Raw genomic sequence first — 25,419 nt, forward strand, 5'->3', positions numbered from 1 at the left:
AAAAAAAAAAAAAAAGCTAGCAGAAGTTAGTAGTGATATCACCTGAGTGCCTCACAAGGTGACTCGCCTTGCCTTTGAAAGCACAGGAGAACTGGCTACAGTGCCTCTATCAATAGATAGAATAACTGAAACCTCAACAAAATACCAGCCCCTGATACCTTCCAAAAGTGTGGTTAGACATACTTTTCCAATTGATAGATGCTTTTCTTCTCCCATGGTTTATTCTTACTAATCTCTAGGAAAGAATCTCCAATTCTTGCAACATTTTAGATGGCATGGAGGCCATGAAGGAGCACTGCTGAGAAGGGCCTGCTGTAGGAGGCGTTGCTGACTGAGAGCCTGGGAGCTGAAGCCACGCTTTCCCCAAGCTGCTACCAGCCAATGACTGAGCATAGCAGTGATACTAAGAGTGGGGCCATTTCTCTTGAATACAACACTCTTCTAACAGGCAGGAACTCACTTCGGGCCTGGCTGAAGACTTGCTCGGTACTGAGCTGTGATATGAAGCTACCCCTACTCAATTCTCTCTGCTGCCTCTCCTTTCACAGGTGTCAGATCTACGTCACTACTTGCAAGCTCTTCCCATCTATTTCTGCTCTTTCTTCCTCTGGCCTTCATGGGAGATAGATCTACTGGTTCTCTTGAGCATGTCTAATGCCATCTTTGCATCAATGTCTCAGAGGACCTGACCTGGGCCATGTGGTAAATAAGCCTTCCCAAGTTAAAATTGTGCCATATAATATTATAATGAGCATGCTCAGTGTCTGAAATCAGCCAGCAGAGGTTAGAATGGTAAGAAGGGTGGGAATGGCGTTGGGAGACTTAGATTTCTCAGCTTGATCTCAGTGAGGTTATATTTTGGGCACTGCATTTTATTTAAGAAATCAGAGCAGAAATCTTAGAATATTAGACTCTTAGGAGAATTCTTTCTTTTTAAAATCGGATTTACAAGTTTGGGATGTATTTCAGTTTCTAGGACAATTATATCACACAGAGCACCATGTTTGCATAACATGTCAGATGGATGAGGTGTTTCGTGGTAATATTAAAAAAAAAGTCAGTGGGTTGAGAAATGCATATCAAGCTCATCTGTTTCCTGTGTTTTTAGATATATGTAGATGTGTGCAGTGAAAAAGTTGTTGTTGACTGGGAGCAAAACCTGGAACAGAAAAAGTTAGTTATCAATTAGTTAGCACAACAATCCAACATTCACACTTCACTGGTAAAATCATGATAGTCTGGAGTCACAGAAGGATATTTCTTCTGAAAAACCTAAGAGTTTCTGGTCTTTAGGTTGGGAGGGGTCATGTCCATCTTGTGCCTCACCCTATCCCCAGCCTTCTACACCGTGCCTCATGCATGGTGGATGGTCAATAAATATTTGCTGAAAAAAATGAAAGACAGTATGTGCAAGATAGTTTAAACCATAAGTAAATGTGATTAAACAGCACTTTGACCATTTTGGTATGTAGAATAATAGAACTAATCACAACTAGTTAGAGTCATGTTTGTTCTTCTATGATTACCGTTTGTTTTTACACTGATTACTTCTTACATGATTGATAAATGTGGGAATGCTATGGTTTTAATGTATGTGTTCCTCCAAGATTCATATGTTGAAGCTTTACCATCAAGGGAATGAAATCAGGAACTGGGACCTTGGGAAATGATTTAGCCTCGAAGGCTCTGCCTTTGTGAATGGGACCAATACCCTTATAAAAGAGACCTGCCTCGTCCTTCTATCTTTTCTGCTATGTGAGGACACAGCATTTCTCCTGTGCCATTTGAAGATACAGCAAGAAGGTACCATCTTGGAAGCAGAGAAGGACCCTCACCAGACACTAAATGTGCCAGTCCCTTGATCTTGATGATATATCATTTCTATCATTTATGAGTTTTAAGTTACCCAGTGTCTGGTATTTTTTATACTAGTAAGAATGGATGAAGACAGATAGTGAAGTTGTTATAATGTGAAAGAGGTATTGATTCATACATGATTTTTCTGAGTGTTAATTTTTTTAAGTGGAATGAGCTCTCTCACAATTAAAGAAAAGCCTTAGCAATATATAAACTCCATACAAAACTGTACAAAATTGTCACTTTTAGTGCAAACTATGCCTGCACTTCACTCTGTAAAGCTACAGTGAAACACAAGTGTACACGAAAGTGATGTGCTGACATTTCTTTCCTTATTAAAACAATGGATTAACAAAATAGGCTAGTCTGGATAAGATTTTTGATTCTGATGAACATGTCTCTATTGAAGCAAATGCCCTCCAGGAGGTACATTTCAGGAAACTGCATAAGCCCCAGGGCTTAAGTTGTAAAGAACTAGCTGTGATACTAGACACCAATCCCAAGCATATTTTAAATGTATTTGTGAAGTTTTTTAAAAAAGATTGCTATTGTTTTGTGTTCTCTGGGTACAATCGGCTTTGTGACTTCTGTTTCAACACTGCTTTTTCCCCATAGCCAGTGTTTTATTTGCCATGTGATTTTACAGAAAGCGTGTGATTTCTGCCCCCTAGAAACAGATATAGTATATAGTATGGCAGCAGGAATGCATGTATTTAAAAGAAAAGCAATAGATTAACTTGGTTAAGAATTCAGCTCTAGAGTGAAATTGCTTAGGTTTAAGTTTCAGTTTTGCCATTTTCAAGCGGAATATACTTGAGGATGGCACTGAACATTCTGTGCTTTTGTATCCACAATGGTAAAATGGGAATAATAACAGTATTATCCATTTCATTGGGGTTATTGTATAATGAGAGCTTAGAACAGTGTCAGCCACATAGTAGGTGGTCAATCTACTAATGCTAATCATTAATATGGAATAAAGCAGCTTATTCCCTAGGCCACCTAAGACGTAGTTCTCCCTGGTATGTGGAGACAGCAGGATTTAATCACTGGGAACTTCATATAGGCATTTCCTTAAGGCTTGACATATAGTTCTTTGTAGAAATTTCAGGAGCCAGTTCTCTTTTGAATTTGTATTCACTATGGCCACAACCTGTTTTTTTAAAAATTTTCTCTGTCTAGAGTCACTAGACTGACTTAAATTAAATTATAACTTTGAAACTGGATTTCCTCAAGTTACTTGTGCTCCATACAGTGGAGCCATAACACAGTTAGTCTTCTTATTTGACATTTTCTCCTACTCTTTCTTTTTGATAAATACTGACCCACTATGCCACTTACCTTATATATGAAATTGATACAGTGTAATGCAAACAAGATGTAATATCAATAACGTGATCTATCACAAACACAGCTAAAATTGCAAAGCACGTGTCCAAAATTAAGTGATACAGAATTAAAGTGTACTTTTTCTTTCTTTTTATTCTAGAGAAAGGCTGAAAAGAAACAAAGATTAACACAAAGGCTAAAACCTCTTAGTCCCTCAAGCAATATTTATATTCTTGGGAACATGTGGGAAAATGGGTAACTGGCGTCCTTGGAGTTTGCTTTAAAAGTAAGATCTTTTGAAAAATGTCGATTAATGTCCTTTGCCCACTTTTTGATGGGATTATTATTTTTTTCTTACTGATTTGTGTGACTTCCTTATAGGTTCTGGATATGCATCCTTTGTCAGATGCATAGTTTGCAAATATACTTGGGTGACGGGTGCACTAAATCTCAGAATTCACCACTGTAGAATTCATCCATGGAACCAAAAACAACTTGTACCTCAAAAGCAACTGGAATAAAAAAAAATAAATTAAGATGTCTGGGTTGACGTGTCTTTTCCTAAATGATTAGCTTTCCAAAGTAGCCATTCATCCTCAGGGTTAAACAGTGCTCTCTCCCAGCTCAATATTTTACAATGACTTGCAAAATAGTGAGCCAATTGTACTATCACTGGATTAAGCCTAATGATCAAGCTAAGTGACAGGTTGGACAAAAAGATTTCAAAGGTCCTTGGATTCTGTGAAATACTCATTAATAATAATAGGAGTTACCAACATCTAAGAACAAATTGCTGTATCCGTCCTGCTTTCTTCCATTTATGGTGGAAGAGCAATATCACAAGAAAAACTGGCAATTTGGCAGAAAAGGTACCATATGGAGACTAGAGATGCCTGTTTTCAAATTCTCTATTGGATTGGTCAGGGTCTTCTAATGCGAATACACATGAATAAAATTATGATAAGGGGAAAAATAAATTATGTATTAAGCACATATGTCAGGTTCTGTGATTAACATCTATTATTTCATTTAATTCCTCCATAAAAGAAACCTCATAAAAACCCTGTGATTTAGGCATCCTTATTATTTAGTTAAAGGATCAGACTCAGAGAAATTGAGTATGAATAAGCTTGCTCAAAATCTGCTTTCTTTCTATCACATCAGGCCTTGCCTTAGGCTCTTCCTACTCCTGTTCCTCTCACTTGACTCCTAGTCATGTTAATATTTCTCCTAATCTCAGACTGCTTGGACTTTATTCTTTCTTCCCATCAATTGTTTCACTTTTATCCCGTTCATATCAGAATTTTAAAAAGGGTGTCAGGATCAGAATATCACCAAAACAGGTCAGCTAGTTGTCTAGAGTAGACCTCAGGGTGCTTCTGCCTTTAAGAATTCACTGTGCTCCTCAGTCTAACTCTCAGCTTTGTAGGTTCAAAACCACATTGTTTTGGGAATGATGGGAGTGACTGTTTGTCATGCTGGACTCAGTTAACTGCATTTGTAGACAGTGAAATATAAAACCAGAAAATCAGTTGATTTTATTATAATAAACAGCAAACTGGCCAGGATCTTGGACACACAGCCTGTGGCCAATACCTTCTTTCTTTGTACACATGTATCTTAAGAGACTACATTATAATCACAAAGTGATATTGAGATAGAACAGAAAGAAATTAATAATTCTATGGGTATTGAGGGCATCTGTTAAATTAGCATAGAACATACATTTCCAAAACATACACATGATACGCTGATGAAGCAAATCAAATCCTTGAGCACTGAAGAATCTTGGTAGGCATGGTTGATGCTGTTGGTTTTTAATATATATATTTTTTACCTTGTCTCATACATGCTTAGGTTCCTGCCAATTCGATTTCTGATTGTCTCATTACTGAAATCTTGCTTATTCAAGGGTGAACTTCTACAACTTAATGTGACTTTATACATATGTGTTTCAATCTGTTCTGTGTTGATTTTTTAGTTACGGTTTCAGGTGACACTCTTGTTTCTTTTATTTGGAAATGAATTTTGGGTTAGATGGGGGACAAAAAATGCTTTTCTGAACTCCCTGTGTACATCTCAAAGCCATAGATTCCAGATTACTTTTCAAAACGTAATGGGAATTATGGCTTTGAACAAAGATGTGTGAAAGATTACATTCTTGTAAATTATATCCAATTACAGTTTAGTGAGGTATTAATAATAGGACATGATATCACATTTTGCTTCAGGAATTTTGTCTATTATGATAAGAACTCTTACAAATGGAGGTGCTTATTCTCCAAAAATGTCTTAAGTGAAAACACAGTGAATGGCTGACTCCAGGATGGGATTCAGAAAGCCCTGGGAAAGCCTTATAGGCCTCAAATACTTTCCTCACCACCTGTCTGTTATTCAGCCTTTGAAGCTAATTGCTTGGAGTCGTAAAGTCTTTTTCATTTTAAAATGTTTCTTTTTAGAATGCAGGTGTACCTGGGTTATTTAATGCATTAGCCAACTTTTAACAAATTATATCATTAAACAAAATGCAGATATAATTTCAGTGTCTGAGAATTCTCCAGAAAAATTTAATTTTGAAAACGTAATATGATATATGCATATTCTGGATCATCTGAATGACTCCTTATAAATGAGTACTGCCTTCTAACTTAAAGCCTGAATTCATGTTTTTATTCTTGTTGGTAACAACTACCAGTACTTAATTGTTACTGATTCATTAATAATGAAATATTTGTTTGAAATAGATCAAATACTAGTAGATCACTCTGCAAACAAGGTTACTTAACAATTTAAAGTCCAAAAAGACACGGAAGAGATGAGCCCTAGCAAAGCGTATTGGAAGCAGATTGCACCTAGCGAGTTGTTAGCTGGGTAACTACTGATATAAGGCAAGTAGATATTTAAATCTTGCTCATGGAGTGCTCTGACTGAAATCAAACTTTCTATGTCAATTATCCCCTGCATTTGGGTTAAAGGTGGTCATTTTTGCCCATTAACTTCTTACAGGAAAATGTCAAATGACAGATTCTCAGTTGTGAAAAATAGGATGTATTTCTGTATTGCAAGAGATTCATTGTTTGGAGAGATTTTTTTCACCACAGAGCCACATAATAGCCTACTTTTTCTTTTTAGGAATTTGTGGATTGATTGCTTATATGCAAACTAGGTTTAGAAGATTCTTTGATATTGATTTACCATTTTCAAGCACTATAGATCCAAAAATATTTTTTTCTTTCTCCTTTATATGGATCTATACCATTGAGCTTAATTTATCCCCAGAGTTCAGGATATTATTTAAATTCCTGGGAAAAAAAAATGGCTAAAGGCTCTGAGGATTGTGGTTGTTGTCATCTTCAATAGGCCCATTAGTTAATATAATACAAAATCTCTGTTAGGAGAAACTAGAAACAACAGGTTCTGTGATGAAAGCTCCATCATGCAAGTGGAAACTCAGTTCTGATTGAAAAACTCTAGTCCTTGCCGTGTTGTGGGTATATCTATGTCTAATTATTCTCAATGTAATGAGGTTAGGGAATTCTTGGCACAGATTTTGGAGAAATTTTTAAAGTAACATTGTGCTTGGATTCCACTGCTTACCACAAAACACAACTCTTTTGCTTCTCCTCCCTTTTAAAGCTCTATCTCATCTTTTGATTTTCTTTTCCTCCTTTCTGATTTGAAGATTACTTTATGAATTAGTACCTGTGTGTTATTACATTCCCCATTTTTTATTCCTATTTCTTCATGCTCTGGGAAAGGAAGAAGAGAAAGAATTTTCATTGATGCTGGCATTTATATGTATAACAGATTGTCAATCCACATACCCTATAAGGTAGGTAAACTGAGGTCATGAACATGTGAATAACAACCTTAAGATAAATAACTGATAAATGATAGAAGCAGCTTTTGAATGAATGCATTAGAAAGAATGAACTCTATGTATAATGCATGCATTATTTAATCAACTATCTGTATATGCCTGTGGTGACCTTCAGATATTAATATATTTATTTTATTTTATTTCAATTTATTTATTTATAGGATCTTCTCCCTCCCCTGTACCCTCACAGGAAAGCAGAATGATTTTAGGCAAATATTTAGGCACCAAATGTTTGTTGATTGGAAAACATATCTCAAAAGCTCACCCTTAGAATATTTCTATTCAAATTTGTTCTTAGATCACATAGACTGTGCAGTTTTCATGGCCACAGATGCAAGATACAATCAAAGCACCTAAGTAGAGTTTACTTTCCTTTTTCACTAAAGGCACCAAATCCAAAATTAAAAGACATGCATATAGAATAGTCTATATTGTTTACTATCAGAATTATTCATCAAGAACAGAATTAACATTATCATTTCAGAACTGAAAGAGTAAAAACAGATATAAAAATTAAGTTAACTTAGACATGAGGTTTACAAACTAAGTGTATTTATCTTTCGAGGTAATCAATCATTGCCTGTGCTAGAGATCTACAAAAGATTGGCCTCAGAACTTACTACAGGGACCTTATCCTTTCCTCTACAAATTGCTCAGTTCCACCAAAGCAAAGACACTATTCCCCACTGAGGGCTAAATAAATGACAAGCTTGAAGTGGTGAAAAATAAATTCCTTCTCTGAGCTACTTGAGTAAAAAGCTATGTGAACAAAAAAATCACACATTTCTCTTCGTATAATGGAAACTTACCACTTTTTACAACACTGTACTTATTTGAGAAGTTTGGGAAATTCATTATAAGGAGGAGGTGTGTTTGGGATTTTAGTTCCACCATGCCCACAAATAATAGAGAAAAACATTGGGAATTGAAATTGTTTGGTCTTTCAACCCCTAAAACCTTTATCTATGTTATTATAGTCTAAATACTTTTCATACATATAAACATTTTCTGATAACCAGGGGACACTTATTTATGCACTTTATTTTCACTGCATGTCTATAGGAATGCAAAAATGTAAACATTAATCTACATAATCATGTACATAGATTAAGGGAAACTTCCGGAAACAGGGTGAAATAGATCATTAAAAACTAGTGAAATTGCAGTTAATGGCTTATTTGCTGAAAGTAGGTATTTTAATTATTCTACATAGTTTGAATTCATGAATAACTTATTAGTCACTCATATCCTGTTTTTTTTTTCTTTTCCTGTTCATAATCCTGGTGAGCCTCTGATATTTGCATCATAGTCTTATGCTTTTTTATTTGAATTCTTACTCAGGAGGTCTGGGAAATGATATGGCCAGCCAGAGTAGATGAAATTGTTACAGATCACCATGAGATTGTATAATCCATTTTAAAAAATAATACCAAAAAAGTAATCAGTATACTAGAAGCAAAAATATTTGTTTTTCCAGTGTAGGTGACATGAAAAGATACTGAATTATAGGAAACTCCTGTATGTCTATTTCATTTATTTTTGTTTCTAGGCTCTAAAAGAAAGAGCACTGACTAGGAATTATGAGACCTGGGTTTGACTTTGAACTCATACACACAGATTTTTCTTGTCTACATTATGTCACTTTGCTACAATTCCCTGATCACGGCCACCAACTCCCACCTTGTATCTCCCTTTCCAACCTCTTCCTTATTTACTCATCTCCAAATTCCTCTGGTTTCTTTCATTTCTAGAATGAAAGAAGCTCTTTTCTGCCTCACTACCTTAGCACATTATTTCCCTTCTTCCCTTTTTATCTAATTGTCTTCTAATCATTCTTCAGGTCTTAATTAATAATCACTTCCTCAAATAGGCCTTAGCCAAGTCTACTCTCTAAATGAGGCTCCTGTATAACATTCTCACAGAATCATATGCTGTGCATTACTACTGTGCTTATAAATGTAAGTTTAATTTCATAATCCTTTCCTTATTGTCTGGGTGGAGTAGGCTGTATGTTTCATTGCAGCAGGGAGCATGTCTAGTACATTGTAGATGCTCAGCAAATATTTAAGAAACTAATGGATTATAAATTAGTGATAAGAATGGGGCAGGAAAAATAATCTACAGGATTCCATCCATTTTTGAGCAGACTATAATACTAAGGTAAATTAATGGTTTCATTTCCATCCAAACCAAGTCCAGAAGATTTTATCTTAAACCACGCCTTATGCACAGAGTCAAGAATTGCAAGAAAGTCTTTTACAATATACTCAGGGTTTTGTACTTTCATTCAACCATTCATAATTTCATTCATACCAAGACGTTAATCTCTGAAACACAAATCTGATCCGACAAATTTCTTACTAAAACCCTGACTTGATTCTTCACTGTATATAACATACAGTCCAAATTCCTTGGGATAATATGCAAAGCCCTCATGACCTACCTGTTTTTCCAGAGTCCTGCATTCTGCCATTTCAGACACATGCATAGTTCCCAGAATTCATGATGTTTTAATTTTTTTCTCTCGATGTTACGTCTTTGTACTGCTGTGTCCACTTTCTAGAAAGTCTGTCTCCCCCTTCCTCTTCTTAAATTTTTGTTCACTAGGAAAATTCCAGCTCAACCTTGAATCTTTGGCTGAAATTTTGAATGCCTTGTCAGTTTTATCTCCCCCAAAAGACCAAATAACTTTATCTTGTCCATGCTTCTGTTATGACATTTGAATTTTTATAATCACTTATCTACGCATGACCATTTCCCCTTAACATTGTCAGTCCTGAAAGATAATGGTGGCATTCTTAATATATGTGTCCTTGGTTCCTGGCACATTGGTTAGACAATTCATGAATATGGAGTGAAGGTAGGTGAGAATTAAATTGCTGTGTTAAAGGCTTAGCTCATGTTTTCAGGTGTTTCAGATACATGTGAGAGAAATTGGTCTTTAGCCTCTCAATTTTATTCTAATATTCCAAAGTTTATTAATAAAATTATTTTATGGATTTGTCTTTATAAAGTTAAAAGCTACGAATCAAAATTTTTGGATAATTTTACTTAGAAATTATTTTATTCCATTTCTCTGAAAACTTGTCTTTTTATTTTTTGCATTTCATTCAAAGCAGACTGAATCATGTATGAAGAAACAGTGTTCCCTGGATTTTGAAGTTTGTAATTCCAAATATGTCAGCTTTTTTGTAAAGTTTTTAAGTAAGGAAATTATTGTTCAACCCTTTATTCAGCTTTGTGTTTAATCTCACTTTAGATCTTCACCTTCCATATTTTTTGATTAGTCTTCATTATGTGCTCTTTTTCTTTGATAAAAACACATTATAAAATCTGTACTTTTTTCAGTGGAGCATTCATTTTGTCTTGGAGTAATCGTTAATTATTTTCTATTTTCTGAGATGTTAGAAATAAGATCAAGCAGTTTTGTTTCTGATTTTAATGAAAAGAAATTCTGCATCACATCATAATATGGTACTCATTAATATATTTCCTCTTATTTTTCTGACCTATAATTAACCCTTAACTGAAATACCAGATCACCGATTCCTCCCTTTGATGGTAAAGCTTTACTGAGTTACGAACTCAAACCAGTTTTCTTCATATGGAGGTGCTCATGGCTTAGATTTTTTAGTCATGTGAACTTTTATTGTCATTGTATTCCATGTTCAACCTGACACTTATGGATAACGGACTGGAAAAATCCAGTCAACATTTCAAGTAAGGACAGTGAAATATCAAAGACCTCAGATATATGACACAAAGAACAAAACTCTCATCTTTCAGGTTTGTGCCTGTAAAAAAATTCAATCTCTAATAGAAAGACAGAAAAAGAACAGCTTTATAGACACGTGGCTTAGAGTCATCCTACACTAATAAAATACAAGTTTTGCTGCAAGAAAAAAGTCTTTTCCAATACTTTAATAGTCTTATTTTAGTTATTTCCATTTACTGAAGAGCTAAGTGCTAGTGTGCCCTGGCTCCAGTCTGGCCTGTAAATTATTTCAGAATAAGCAGCGAATCGAGCCTCCCTGAGGCTGTGAGACAGCAGGTGGCCCTTCTGCTGCAGCCTGGGCATCTTATAAAGGGCTCAATTGTTCCCCATAGGGTGCCATTCCATCTTGCTGAGAGTCAGACCACCTTGACTGAATGCTCCAGCAGCAGGAATTTTATTGACGAATACATTGCAAACTGACAAGAGAAGGTATTTGATAACCAGGAGGGCTCGTTCTGTTCTCTAATTTCAGTTTTAAGCAACAAGACAGGTGCTATGAGTTGCATAGGGTCCTTTATAGGTTGAGGGATTAGAAGGAAGATGTGAGAGGCTGTCTCCTTAGTGTGCGGTTTTACCTGAGAGATAACTCAGAGCATTTTAAAATAAGGATATGATAGCCCAAGAATATCTTTATCTCCTCCAAATGGAATCAAGCATGTGACTGCCAACTGGAGATTACACAAGCAGCTACACAAAATTTAAGTGTGAAGGAATATGTTTCTAGGAATATTTACATTAATTTTTCTGTTTATGGCAAAAGCATTTAGAGAGGGGAGGAGAAATTGAGAAGAGGTCTTAAAGAGAAATAAAAATGTATTTTTGCTTTATGTATTTTATATATTTTAAATTTTTTGTTACAATGAAAATGCTCTCTCTGTTTTCTAAAAATATTTTCCTAAATATAAATGTTTTAAAAAATGTTTTTGTATATATTGGCCTATGTGAGTTTCTCTAAACTGGGTAATAATTTACCTTTACCAGCTTTGCTATAACTAATATTTTGAGAAGGTATTACAGTTTTTAGTATTCACTTTATAATTGCCCTTTACCATTAGTAGGGCAAGGAAAATAATTGACCAACTGCAGGAAATCATATTTAGGGGACAGCAGAAGGTCCCCAACTAACCTACCAGTGGTCATTGTCATCATCATCATCATTATCATCATCATCAACATCATCAAGCAGCAGTTTTTAAACTGTCCATCTGAGCATGGCATGGCGCAGCACTCGACAAGGTTAATGAAACGGAGTGTCAAGGACTGTCATTTCAATGTTCTCAATTCATACCACAGACTAAACATCAGCATGAACATATATGCACAAATAGAGACAATTCCACCCCTGTAAAAACACTGGCTACAAAATGGTTTTAGAGGTGATATTAGCCATTTCTAATTGAGGAAATCAAAATGCCACATAGGACAGTCTGTTATATCGTCCTTTTTAAAGCAGTAGAACTTTATCAGGTAGTTGTTTGAGAAAAATCTTTCGTATTGTGGTTCTGACCTATGCAATCTTTAGTAAATGAATTTTTTCTCTGAAATAGTGGCATTACCATAGAACAGTTAATGCAAATAATAAAATTACAATAGTTCTTAGTAAATACATTTTTGCTGCTACCAGACAGGGCATGTTGTTCTAGTGATATTTACTAGATAATTATTTTTTTCTTTGTTTAAGTTAAATGTGAGACTCTTTTTCATCACTGAATTTTCTACTATTGATATAACATGAGCTTCAGGAGCATTAAAGAATATAAATCTTTATACCTGTTGTTGATTCTAACAATCACCTTTATCTCTCCTGATTGGTTTAGAAATTGACCTCGTCTTGTCTTTATACTTTAAAAGGAAAAACAAAAATGAATTTAAATTTTGATATGGTAAAGTTCACCGTATGAAAAGCATCTTTTTTGCTGTTGGTGTTCATGTGCTCCAATAAAGCCTCCTTGTAAATGATATAAATTGGGCCTCCTGAAAATTGCTGCTGTTGTTTCTTTTTATGAATCTCCTTTTCTTCTTTTGGAAGAGTTAAGGAAAAATAGCATAAGAAGGCAAGGTAGAAGTTGGCAGTAGTGCCTGTGAGAGCTTGTCTTCAACATTCACCACAAAGAGAATCATGACCAGTTTTGAAAAGGAAAACAAGAACTCAAATTATGGTGCTTTGTTTGAGCACCCATTTCTCTGTGATTCAAAGATTCTGGTAAATAATGCTGTTACTTGCGTAGTTTCCACATTAAGCTTTCTTTAATCGAGAAGATAGTTTGCTTTAGCAGAATGACTCGCGAGAAATAAAGTATCAAGGACTTTATTTTACAAGTAGGCTTTGGGAATTACTATGGGAACAATGCTTATTATTCAAAATTTTAAGTGTCACTTAATGTCATGGGTTCTCAATATATGTCTCTCAATAATGATGAGGTAGTATTAATTAGTTTCACAAAAACACTTCACCTGGCATATTATTGAGAGGTAGAATTGGTTGTCATAAGAATATCACTGAGTTTCTACGGGGACTTTGTGAATGTGTGGCAGGCTGTGTTAGAGTTGATTGTATTCTACAGATATATTTTTTATAAAAATTGAGTGAAATAAATTGTTCAGTGGGGGCAGACTTGTTATATACATGCTTGTTTTCTTAGATGAGGATGCAGCACAGAACAAGAACATCTCTTGTTCTGCTACGCTTAATCCCTCAGCAAAGCTCTTATGACTCAATATGCTGTTGGTGTCATTGAAAAGATCTTGAGTCAGTCATCTAGAAATGCTCCCACACAAAGACTCACGAGAGATTACAGATAATTTTTCAGAATAGGGACAGTCAAATGGACTTAAGCCTGAAGAAAATGTGGTTATATGAGGAGTCTAAAAGCAGTAAAAATTTTCCATTAACTACACAGAAGAGAAAATCATTACCATTCTGCCATTTCAGCAGTATGATATAAAACAACGCCCTGATAAAAGACAAAAACAAATCTATAAATCCAGTCTATGCTTGAGGAGGATGTATTCACAGTGGTGTGAAACGTGACTTTAAATTTCATGTGGACAACCTATAGACCTTCTCAGTGATGGTCAACCTCAATATGATTGTGAAACTCAGAAACTTGGCCCTGTGACAAAATTTGTTCTGATTTCCTTGAGAGGTTTTGTTAAATTAACTTGTAAATCTTATTTAATACAAATGCAGCAGCAATAGCATTTGGGATCTTGGCCAGTCCACCAGCATTCATGGAATATCAAAGTCCAAACAGAATGTATCTATTTAGCATCTATCATGTACTGCAGGTTTTGCTGGGCATTTTGGGAAAAACCAACAAGCCATAAAAAACAGGAAGACCAAATTAAATTATTTTAATGTTGATATTTACATGCATGGCAGAAAAAAATAATGAATCTCTAAAGCAGTTCTTAGTCAAATTTAAACATTTTTTTTCTTTTAGAGACAGGGTCTCACTCACTCTGTTCCCCAGGCTGAAGTGCAATGGTGCGACCTCAGCTCACTGCAAACTCGGCGTCCTGGGTTCATGCGATTGTCCTGCCTCAGCCTACCAAGTAGCTGGGATTACAGGTACCTGGACCAGACCTGGCTAATTTTCCTTGGTATTTTTACTAGACATGGGGTTTTGCCATGTTGGCCAGGCTGTTCTCGAGCACCTGACCTCAAGTAATCCATCCTCCTTGGCCTTCCAAACTGCTGGGATTACAGGTGTGAGCTATTACACCCAGCCCAAATCTAAAATTTTCTGAACAGAACATGAAGGGTTAAAGAAATTCACAAGAAGCAGTTCCATTGGCAGCTGTAGCACCCAGGCTGTGTGAGTAAAGTAGATCTTGGGCTATGCATTAAAGTGTTTTTTGAAATGATATTGTGGGAAAATGTTTAAATTTATCCTGGTTGGATTAGCAATTATGTAGTATTACTGAAAATTGGCTATGTAGACATCAATAAAGAAAAAATACTGCTACAATAACACACTTAGAAAAGTAGTTAGATAATCTTGACATGTGGACATCAGAGAAATAGCCCATGCAGATGACGGATGACCACAGGCATAACTAAAGTTTGTAAATATTAGCAGAAGCAACTGGGCAGAATACTTACTGCATATAAAGAATTAATGATTTTATCAACCTTTGCAAATGTGTTTGATGTGAAATAATATCCAGGACTCTGTATTCAAACTTTTGCCTTAAAATATATATTCATGGATATTCATAGATTCATATATGTGTGAATATCATGTATGAAGTAAAAAGATGATGTGTTAACATGATATGAAATCATGTAAAGTAATTAACATTGGGGCTGGGTGCAGTGGCATATGTCTGTAATCCTTGCACTTTGAGAGGCCGAGACAGGTGGACCACCTGAGGTCAGGTGTTCAAGACCAAACTGACCAGCACAGTGAAACCCTGACTCTACTAAAAATACAAAAATTAGCTGGGTATGGTGGCAGGCACCTGTAATTCCAGCTACTCAGGAAGCTGAGGCAGGAGAATCGCTTGAATTTGAGAGGCAGTGGATACAGTCAGCCGAGATTGCACCATTGCACCAAAACCAAGGAAAAAAAACGAAACTCTGTCTCAAAAAAAAAAAAAACAAAAAAAAACCAAACCAAATCAAAACAAAACATAGGAAGCAAAGCAAATTACCATAGTGAGGTTGAAATTTTAAATTATTTGGCACAAACTCTAAGAGGAGGCATCTCTTCTCTTATCTAAGCTCAGTTCTTCCATTTCTCTCCTCACTTCACAGGGAATTTACTCTATGCATTAACTCTCCTCTTTTCCCTATCTTTAATCTCTTACTGTTTATTTAGTCCTTCCAAATAGCTTTTAGATATACTCAGGGGTCTCTGATGTTTAAAATAAAATGAAACAATAAAATGGTCTTAAATATACAATGCACCTTGTTAAGCTAATTTTAATTATTTGCCACGCCTCATCTTAAATATCTGTTGGGAAAATATTTTCTGTCTATGCAAATGTAACATCTATGGTTATGCAAAACTTTTACTTACTTTTGAAGCACTTAGTGCAAATGTTATTTATTGGTAATTTGTGAGTTGATTGGTTTACTGAGCTCCTTCTCTGCTGGACTGTAACTTCTTCATAAGCTGTGTGTCTCCATAGCACTGAATTCTCAGCGCCCAGCACATAGTGGTCCTCAATTGATATATGTGATCTTTCTTACATGTGAAATTCCTGCATGTACCCTGGACTCTTCAGAGATATGCCAGATGGAAAGATGACTTACACATTTCACACATGTTATCAGGCTTTATCTTCTTCATCTATTTTTGTTGTTGTTGTTGTTCATTTGTCTCCACTCTGAGTTTTGTATGCCCAGGTTGAAGGAAAGGAATGACTTAGCTTTATCACAACACAAACTTCGAGGGGCGTTTCCTAAACACCTAACCCTGTAGTCTACACATGTGCCTACAGCTTTACCAATTCATAGTAGTCCAGTCCCATGATAAAACATAAGCAATAGAAATGTAACCTGAATGATCATTGTGCTAATGGAATTTTAGATTTTTATATGATTGCTTCTAAACTCTTGGCTTCTAATAACTCTAGATCTGCATGACAGGATAACATAATTGGAACATATTTAGTGTAGCCCTCTCAGCTTTCCCATCATCATGTCATATCATACCATGGGTAGTTGTAGGCAAAACTATTTACAAAAATTCTCTAGAGTGCATGACTTGATTCCCCCTCAGACAATCTACTCACATCAATTGGACACCAAAAGACACTAGACAAATATTTAAGTGGAGATGGACTACGTCACGAATAAAGAAGAAAATCTGTTGGAATTTCCCAGCCTCCATTTCTAGGTAACAGTTGTATAATCGCTAAGGCAGCCACAGTCAATACTGTCAACTTTCTTTTTAAGGGGTGCTGTGAGGTACAATCAAAATAGAGAGTAAATGTTAGAGCAATTAAGTTACTTAGTTTCAATAGCCTTCTACAGAATTTTAAAATAATTTTAAATTACTGCTGATATTTTCAAAACTAAAATTTAGAATTTTATATCAGTGATGGAAAGAATGCTTGCATTACTGAGGATAAAAGCACAAAATTATAGTTCAAGCAGTCATTCTTTTGTACTTCATTTGCATACAAACAATAAAGTGGAGCTTGGAATTCTACACAGAAGAGGATAGTAATTGGGCCATTTCATATGGTCACCTACATTTTTTTACAAAAGCAAATTTAATGTAGTCATGTACCAGTGCATCTCCGAATATCTTATTTCTTATGTCTTCTGATGTATAAGAATCTAATTACAGAGGTTGGGTGACTAATTCCATATGGTTGTGGTCTGTGGATTAGCAAGAAACATAAAATATTTTTAACGAGCTTATAGTCATATTTCCTTGGCCTTAAAATCACATTTTTAAAACCTACCTTAAATCTCTGCAAGTCTGTTGCTTTCAGTGTGTTATGGTGCAGAGGCAATGATCCCATTTGACTTCCAAGAATAAAAAAAAAAGACAAAACTGCTATAAACTGCTATACGCTAACTTCTTCTTAATCACAGACTATTTTTTTTTCAGTTAAACTCGAATCACCCAGCTAACAAATAGATTTAGAGTTTGTTACCTACCAGTTTGGAGTTACCAAAAGTGTTTTTGAAAATATATTTGTCCCTATTAAAGGAAGGTAAATGATAAAAATGTATAAGAATCTTTTCCCTTTTTAAAAAGAAGTTAATATCAAAGATATGCTTATTCAAGGCCTCTGGGAGGGATCTTTCACCTGAAGGCTAAAAGTAATGTAAAACATGATGCTAATATCCTTTTTTTAATGGCCCAGGAATGGGGACTATTTAATTAGATGGCTGCGTAGTAACACTGCCTTTGTACTTAGCAGTATGCAGGGTACCTAGGGGCATGCGAAGGATGACAATCTCATACCTATCAGATTTGACTCACACAAACAGGAGGAAAAGCAAATACATAGGAAGTGGTTAATAGGATATCATATATAACAAAACAGCAAAGAAAGTGATAGTGATCATAAAAACTACTAGGTTTCAGAAGAAAAGTCAGATTATCTGAAGACATCAGAGAAACTTCACTGAGGCTGAAGGTCTTAGGCTGGACTCTAAAGTATGAGGAACATTTGGATAAGCAAAGGAGGCATGGGTTGAAAATTCCAGGCCACGGCACAGCATAAGAAAAGCTTAGAGGCTGGAAAATGTATGTCAAACAGTGAAGAGAATCACAAGGTGAGAAAAGCCTACAGAACACTTAATTTCAAAACCTAGTTTTATCATTTATTATTTGTGTGACTTTAGGAAATTTAGTTAATTTTTCTAGTCTCAGATTTCTTATATGCAATAAACTGACAGAGTTGGGTAATCAACCTACAGAGTTTCATGAATAGTAAGAAAAGAACATCTATTAACAGGTTTTTGAGAATACCATCCACTGTATGTGTTAAATAAATTTGGTTACTCTATTTTATTTTTCTTAAAAGGAGGAGAGCGTTTATAATGGAAGATGAAGTACACTTGAGTTAGACTGAGGAAAACCTAAATGCACACAAGAGGATATAAACTTTATCATACAGGCAATGGCTAGATTTTGAAAGTAATAAGATATGGTAGTGTACTAGTTAAAAAATAATGTACTTTAAACAAATCCACCTGGTGATAATAGGCAGGATTTATTGTACTGAGTGAAAGTGAATCAGAAAGGCTAGATAAAGACACATTCATTTCATAAGATCCAAATTAGGATACTTATAATGAGCTATGAGTTGCCTTTTTTGTAATTAATGAAAGCATGAAAAAAGGTAGTTTTATGAAGTTAATATTAGTAATTGATAGATTCTCATTAATCTCTTTTGTGACAATGCTTAAATTAGAAGAAGGATTATGTAAATCACTTTAAAATTCAAGGTATCAATTGGGGTCCTTCATTGTAAAGAACAGAAGCAGACTCTTAATTTAGCTCAAGATGAATTTAAGAAAGATGCAAAATAACTCATGGATTCTCTGAGAAGTTCAGAAAACTTGTGGAGACTTTCTAGAATAGTACACCAAACTCTACCACAGACCTTTTCCAGGAGAAATAGCACTTATATCATAGTTGAGCACTAGATACAAAGCTAGAATCTTGGTACTGCTGCCTTTGGAAATGAGATGTACCTACCTTGTCTTCCCTAGATTGTATTGCTCAGAGTCCTGCCTTCTTTACATCACTAAGTTACCAGTGAACTCAAGTCACATGCAAAGGAGTCTGGAAATTTGACTTCAATGATGGTAGGAAAATATTTATACTGTAGGAGGTCCCTCAATTATGGAAGAATATTGTTATGGGCTGAAATGTGCCCCTTCAAAATTCTTATGTTGAAATACTAACTCCTAGTTCCTCAACAAATGACTGTATTTGAAAACAGGGTCTTTAAAGAGGTAATTTGGGTTAAATATAGTCCTTGGGATTGGGGCCTACTCCAATTCAGCTGGGGTCCTTAGAAAAGGGATTAGGGCACAGACGTGGAAGGATCATTTGAGGAAGATCATTTGAGGACTTGGGAGAAGAGGGCCACCTATCAGCCGAGGAAGAAGCCGCCAATGAAACCAATCTTGCTGTCACATAGATCCATTCTGTGGCCACCCAGACTGGGGTAGTCCTTATGGCAGGCCTAGCAAACTAATACAAGTCTCCACAGATCCTGGATAGTCCAAAATAATGCCATGTGACAAATATAAGCTATTTTTATAAAAAGAGGAATTTTCCAAGTGCGAAAAGACAAAAGTCAAAAACAAATGAAAGAAAGCTGAGAAAGTAGATCTTGGCTTTTTGCACATAGAAGGCAGGGAGTTAGAAGGACATGGTGCAGAGTGCTGGTTTGTTTAGAAAAATTTGAGTTTATTTGGAGCATTCTGAATTTAAGATTGTTATGAAATCTGAGTGAACATACTTAACAGGCAAATGAAGATGCAGATCTAGAGCTTAGAAAAGAGTTCGGAGTTGAGATACAGAACCCAGAAAAAAGTTTTAGAGTTGGGATTTTTCTTGAAGATGTGGTTATTGAAGTCTCAAGAAAAGATCTATTGTTAAGTACATCTGGACAAAATAGGTGGACTTTTCTAAGAACTGAAAAAAAACAAAAATACAAAACAAAAAAACTCCACTGGAACTAGAGATAGAAAATCATAGGTAAACATCGAAAGAAAAGAACACGTAGGGGAGAGTAAATGCCTGTGTGCTTCTCTCCTACCACAGTTCTACATATTGTGTTCCAATATTTGTATCCAAAAGAATGAGTTCAAGCTGAAGCTGGGTGTGGTGGCTCATGCCTGTAATCCCAACTATTTGGGAAGCAGAGCTGGGAGGATCAGTTGAGGGCAGGAGCCCAAGACCATTCTGGACAACATTTTGAGACCCCTCCTCTATTAAAAACATCTCCCAAATTATTAGAACATGGTGGCATGTGTCTGTAGTCCCAGGTACTATGAAGTCTGAGGTGGGCGGATAGCTTGAGACCAGTACTTTGAGGTTGCAGGGAGTTATAATTGTGCCACTGAACTCCAGCCCGGGTGAGAGAACAAGACCTATCTCAAAAAAACAAACAAACAAACAAACAAACAAACAAACAAACAAACAAAAAAACAGTTTAGATTAGCAAAGGGCCCCAGACACAGAGAAGGGAGTACAGTGTTGACAAGACAAGCAGTGTGTTGGGGTTAAGTGTGGTTAAGGTGATAAGCTTGGGTAGTTGCAACAAAGGAAAAATTGCTTCCTTGGGAGGAGGGTCAATATAGCAGAAATTTTGGTGAAGAGAACTTCATGCTCACTTCTGAGATGAAGGCTGAAGACATGGCAAAAGTAAGATAGACCAGCTCCAACCTTCTGAATCTTGGTTTCTGAAAAAGGTTATAAACAGGCAAACTGACAATTGCAGTGGTCCATGCCACAGAGCAAATGTAGGAACTGAGATGCTGTGGGTGCATATGGGAAAGAACTTGATCCAGACCTTGAAAAGTGACATCTAAACTAAAATTCAAAGAATGCAAAGGAGATAGGCTAAGACTTAGTGATAGGGAGATGGACATGTTGTGGAGTCTGGACTTGAGCCTGTGAGCATTGCTAATTTTAAGTAGGATAGTGATATAGTTGGATTTATGTTTTAGAAGGAATGAGACTAAAGTCTAAGTTCAGTTAAGAGACTGGTGAATATGTCAAGGCAATAGATGGTAGTGTACTGAGCTAGGAGACAGTGGGGATAGAGATTAATAAGTGAATTAAAAATGCATGACAGAAATACAATCAACCTGACTGACATGGTAAAACCCTGTCTTTACTTAAAAAAAAAATACAAAAAACATTAGCCAGGCATGATGGCAGGCACCTGTAATTCCAGCTACTTGGAAGACTGAGGCAGGAGAATCCCTTGAACCTGAGAATAGAATTTGCAGTGAGCCAGGATCACGCCACTGCACTCCAGCCTTGGTAACAGAGTGAAACTCCATCTCAAAAAAAAGAAAGGGGGTTCAGAAGTCATCATATGCTATTGCTATTACTACTAATACTATTACAAATGACAGCAGCAACAATCATAGGTTATGATGACTTAAAAGTGATAGAAAAGAGAATATTTCAGAAACAGTGGAAGCAGCCATTAGTGAAAAAAATCCTGCTGTGAGGTCACATAAAGAGTAAAAGCCTCTAATAGATTTATCGAAAGTGGACACAGGCAAATGCTTTGGAAAGTGGTAGGGAGAGAAGTAAGAGAGATGTGAATTGAAGAGTACATATGAAGTAGAAAAAATAAAATGGAAAATATAAAAATATATTTCAAGGTAGTTGGCTCTGAAGGAGAGGATGGAGATAAGACAGTAGCTGGATGGGGGAACATGGAAAGATTTTCTAAGATGGGAGACGTCTGTGTGTCTAGAGGTGACGAGAAAGAAGACAATGGAGAGAAATCACATTGATTATACTAGAGAGAGAAGCTATAAATGCCAAGCCAGGGACCGAAGCTAACGAAGGGTGATGACATGGAGATCATGGGTGGGAAAATCCCTGTTATATCAGGATACAATATTGATTTCATGGTAAGAAGGCAAAGTGTGTGTAAGTGTGCTTGTTAGTTTGGGGTTTGTGAGTTAATGACATCTATTTTTAGTGGTTTCTGTATTTATTTGTGTAACAGGACAGACTTGTGATACAGGGAAGCTCCAGTAATAAATCCAAATCCAGAAAAAAATCTCTTTTCATAAAGGTTAGCCTTATAACACATAAGTTTACTCTATCCGACAGAAATAGAGTGTTTGGCTCTATGCATAGATAGTATGCTTGGTTAGGGTTTTTCAGATATGTGCTATAGAAATATACCCTATGAATAATAGAAGTTATACTGTAAGTCATGAATGTGAACAAGTTCATAAAGATATTAGGTTAAAACATTTGACCCTTAGTAATGTCATAAAGCATTTGTAAAAAAATTTAAAGAAATGATAGTGCCAAGTGAGACCGAGTTGGTTAATACATTACTTGCTCCTATATGCCATTGTTTCAAACTTCATGAAGAACACCAAACAGATTCAAGGAATATAAATGCAAGTATGTGAGGTAGCAATAGTAGTGGATAAAGTTTTGAATAAACTCATTGTTTAGTACAAGGTTTAGATTAGTACCTTTAACACTCTTGGCTTTCTACAGTGAGAAAAGAATCTCAATTTGAGAAGTAAAAGAAAGGAAAAAGAGTAGTAGGAAGGTAGAAAGCCATTGTTTTTCCTTTTTTTCTAGTAAGTTGACTCTACACTAGGTGGGGGATCTTGGGAAGATGACTTAATCTCTTTGATTTGCAGTTTTCTAAGCAAAAAGCAGCTGGGAACCTCATTTGTGAATGGCTCTGAATGCCATTGTCTTTATATACATTGTATATTTAAATTTCAAATGGGTATTATTATTCCCATTTTCTAGATAATAAAATGGAGGCTCACTTAAATCTGAATTTTAATGTCATATAGCTTGGCCCCAAACCTAGGTCTGTCTTAATTCAGTCTATGCATTTTTCATAACATATTAATCTTCCAAATACTCCAGCTTGGAAATCTTACATCCACAAAAAGGATTGAAGAGGAATCTTTTAATGTTACTGACACCTCCTTTGGTTCCTAAGTCTCTACCCATTCTCTGTATTTTTGGGTTTCTGCGTTTATGTAATTCACTGGATGGGCTCCTTGGCCTATCTGTTCTCATCCCATCTCTACCACTCTCCCTCCCCTAATTCTCTCTCTCTTTCTTTCCCTACCTTAAAAATAGCAGATGATTCTAAGCATTTGAGAATATAGTGGTGCAGTGGACAATGGTCATCAAAATATATGCCAAGTGTCAAGGGCAGAATTGTGTTATAAAAGAAAATCGTGTCATAGAATGAGTTTCTTTTTTCACTGACCCCATTATTCTGCTAAACTACCCTACTTTGCCCATGTCCTGAGCAGTGAATAGACAGGCCGTATTTCACAGGTTGCTTGAGCTAAAAAATCTTGCTGGGCCCATCTGTTATCTAGAACCAATTTTGATCAAGAAATTAAAAGTTCCACAGCTGGAAGGGACTCAAAGATCACCTAATCATGCAAGGCCATTTTAGAATTGGGAAACTGGGTCTTTGAGAGAACAAATTCTTTCCCCAAGGTTACAGTGAGGAACAACATTTATGACTACCCACTGGAGGGCTTTGAATGAGGATCTTTGGCTTGAAGTTTCAACATCTGATCAATTATTTACCTGGAAAAGGACATGTCCCTTAATGGGATATGTGGTTAGGGCCATGTGTCTTAGTGGTTGAGAGGATGTAAAGTATATTAGCCTGTTCTTAGGCTGCTAATAAAGACATACTTGAGACTGGGTGATTTATAAAGGCAAGAGGTTTAATTGACTCATAAGGCTGGGGAGGCCTCACAATCATGGCAGAAAGCCAGTGAGGACCAAAGTCATGTCTTATATGATGGCAGGAAAAGGGTATGTGCAGGGGAACTCCCGTTTATAAAACCATTAGATCTCATAAAACTTACTCACTTTCACGAGAAGAGCATGGGAAAGACCCACCTCCATGATTCACTTACCTCCCACTGGGTCCCTCCTATGAGATGTAGAAATTGTGGGAGCTATAATTCAAGGTGAGATTTGGGTGGGGATACAGCCAAACCATATCATAAGGTTAAAGTCACAATTCTGTTGCTTTATGTGTGAAACTGTTGTTCTATGAGCTTTGTAAAGGCACTGTAATGGATCTTTGGGTTATCATAGCATACCTTGCATGTAGCGTGATACTGGTAAGTCAGAGGTACTTGTCTTCATTCGTTTTAATGAATAAAGGGATGCATGAATTGTTTTTATCAATTAAATTATTTTGAGGGTTCGAAGAGAATCTTAGCTCACCAGGTGCATAAGAAATTCTAAGCGAATATTAGTTTTTATTGTTATTTAAGAAAGTTGAGTATCCTCTTATAGCTAACATTTTTGAGTATCAAGGATCCTTTTAATCCTGTTCAATAGGTTCTTCCATGTTCAAGGCTATCTTAAAAACCAAGAAGCGTCCAACAAGTCCTTGGAAACAGCTGGCAGGGAAGAGGGACAAAAGAATAGAATATGCATTTGCTATAGCATGAAAGTGTAAGAGCCATACAAAGAGTGGTAAGAATAAAGATCTGTAGGTTGGAGAATGATGGAGAGAAGATCAACAATATGTTTTCAAATGTTACAGAGCACTGTGCTGTCCATGGCTTTTCTATCCCTCTTTCTTCGTGCTGAGCAGGACCAACCATCGTGACAATACCATTTGGTTTCCTGCAGCTCACTGGATGTTTCCAAGTGCAATCACAAAACTTGATGGAGATCAGAGGGCTCCTTTACTTGGAAGAAGAATTTGAACCCCCTTGGTTTGGAAGTAAGTGAAATCTATTCCATTAGTGTCTGAATGTTCCGTAAACGCAGGTTCACACATAAAGTGAAAGGATAGGTACATACGTATAGTGGCTCTTAGTTTCTATAATTTTTCAAGGGATATATATATATATATATATATTCTATAATTTTTCAAGATATATATATATATATATATATATTTTTTTTTTTAACAAATAATAGTAGCCTGGTTACAGGGGTTGTGAAATTGTAGGCATAAATTATTAATATTAACAGAGGGCTAAAATGTTTTTGAATTGATTCTTAACAAATTAGTCATAATTTCCCAAACGTTGTTGATTCCAGCAGGATACCTTTTTTTGGTAGTAATTAAACAAATTCTTATTAGCTTTTATGAGGGTATAGGTCATATGTAATTTTAGAAACATGCTGAGATGATATCAATGGTTTGTGAATCATTGTATTCCTTTTAAGCTAAAATGTTAATATGGACACTTACAAAACTATACACATATCTTTGAACTATTGCTCTTGGAAGAGAATTTCCTCTTGGGACAATGCACTTTCAAATCCATTGCCTGTAAGTGTCTGTAGAGAAAATATTTGAGGTCAAGAAAAACCAAATCTTAGACCAAAAAATACAGTCTGTCAAGAACCAGGGCATCTGAAATCCTTAGCTA

At 35.9% G+C, this 25,419-nt stretch overlaps 1 long non-coding RNA gene across 1 annotated transcript in view; it reads left to right on the plus strand.

Moving 5' to 3' along the window:
* Positions 1–24,757, plus strand: part of LOC119470917 — a 36,850-nt gene extending 12,093 nt beyond the window's left edge. Inside the window, exons 2-3 of the long non-coding RNA XR_005199894.1 lie at positions 549–792; positions 24,668–24,757. This is a non-coding gene — a long non-coding RNA (uncharacterized LOC119470917). The remainder of the gene's footprint in view (positions 1–548; positions 793–24,667) is intronic.
* Positions 24,758–25,419: the final 662 nt, after the last annotated feature.

The sequence above is a fragment of the Cebus imitator genome, unplaced genomic scaffold, assembly GCF_001604975.1.
Source record: "Cebus imitator isolate Cc_AM_T3 unplaced genomic scaffold, Cebus_imitator-1.0 Scaffold44, whole genome shotgun sequence".
Classification (NCBI taxonomy): Eukaryota; Metazoa; Chordata; class Mammalia; order Primates; family Cebidae; genus Cebus; species Cebus imitator.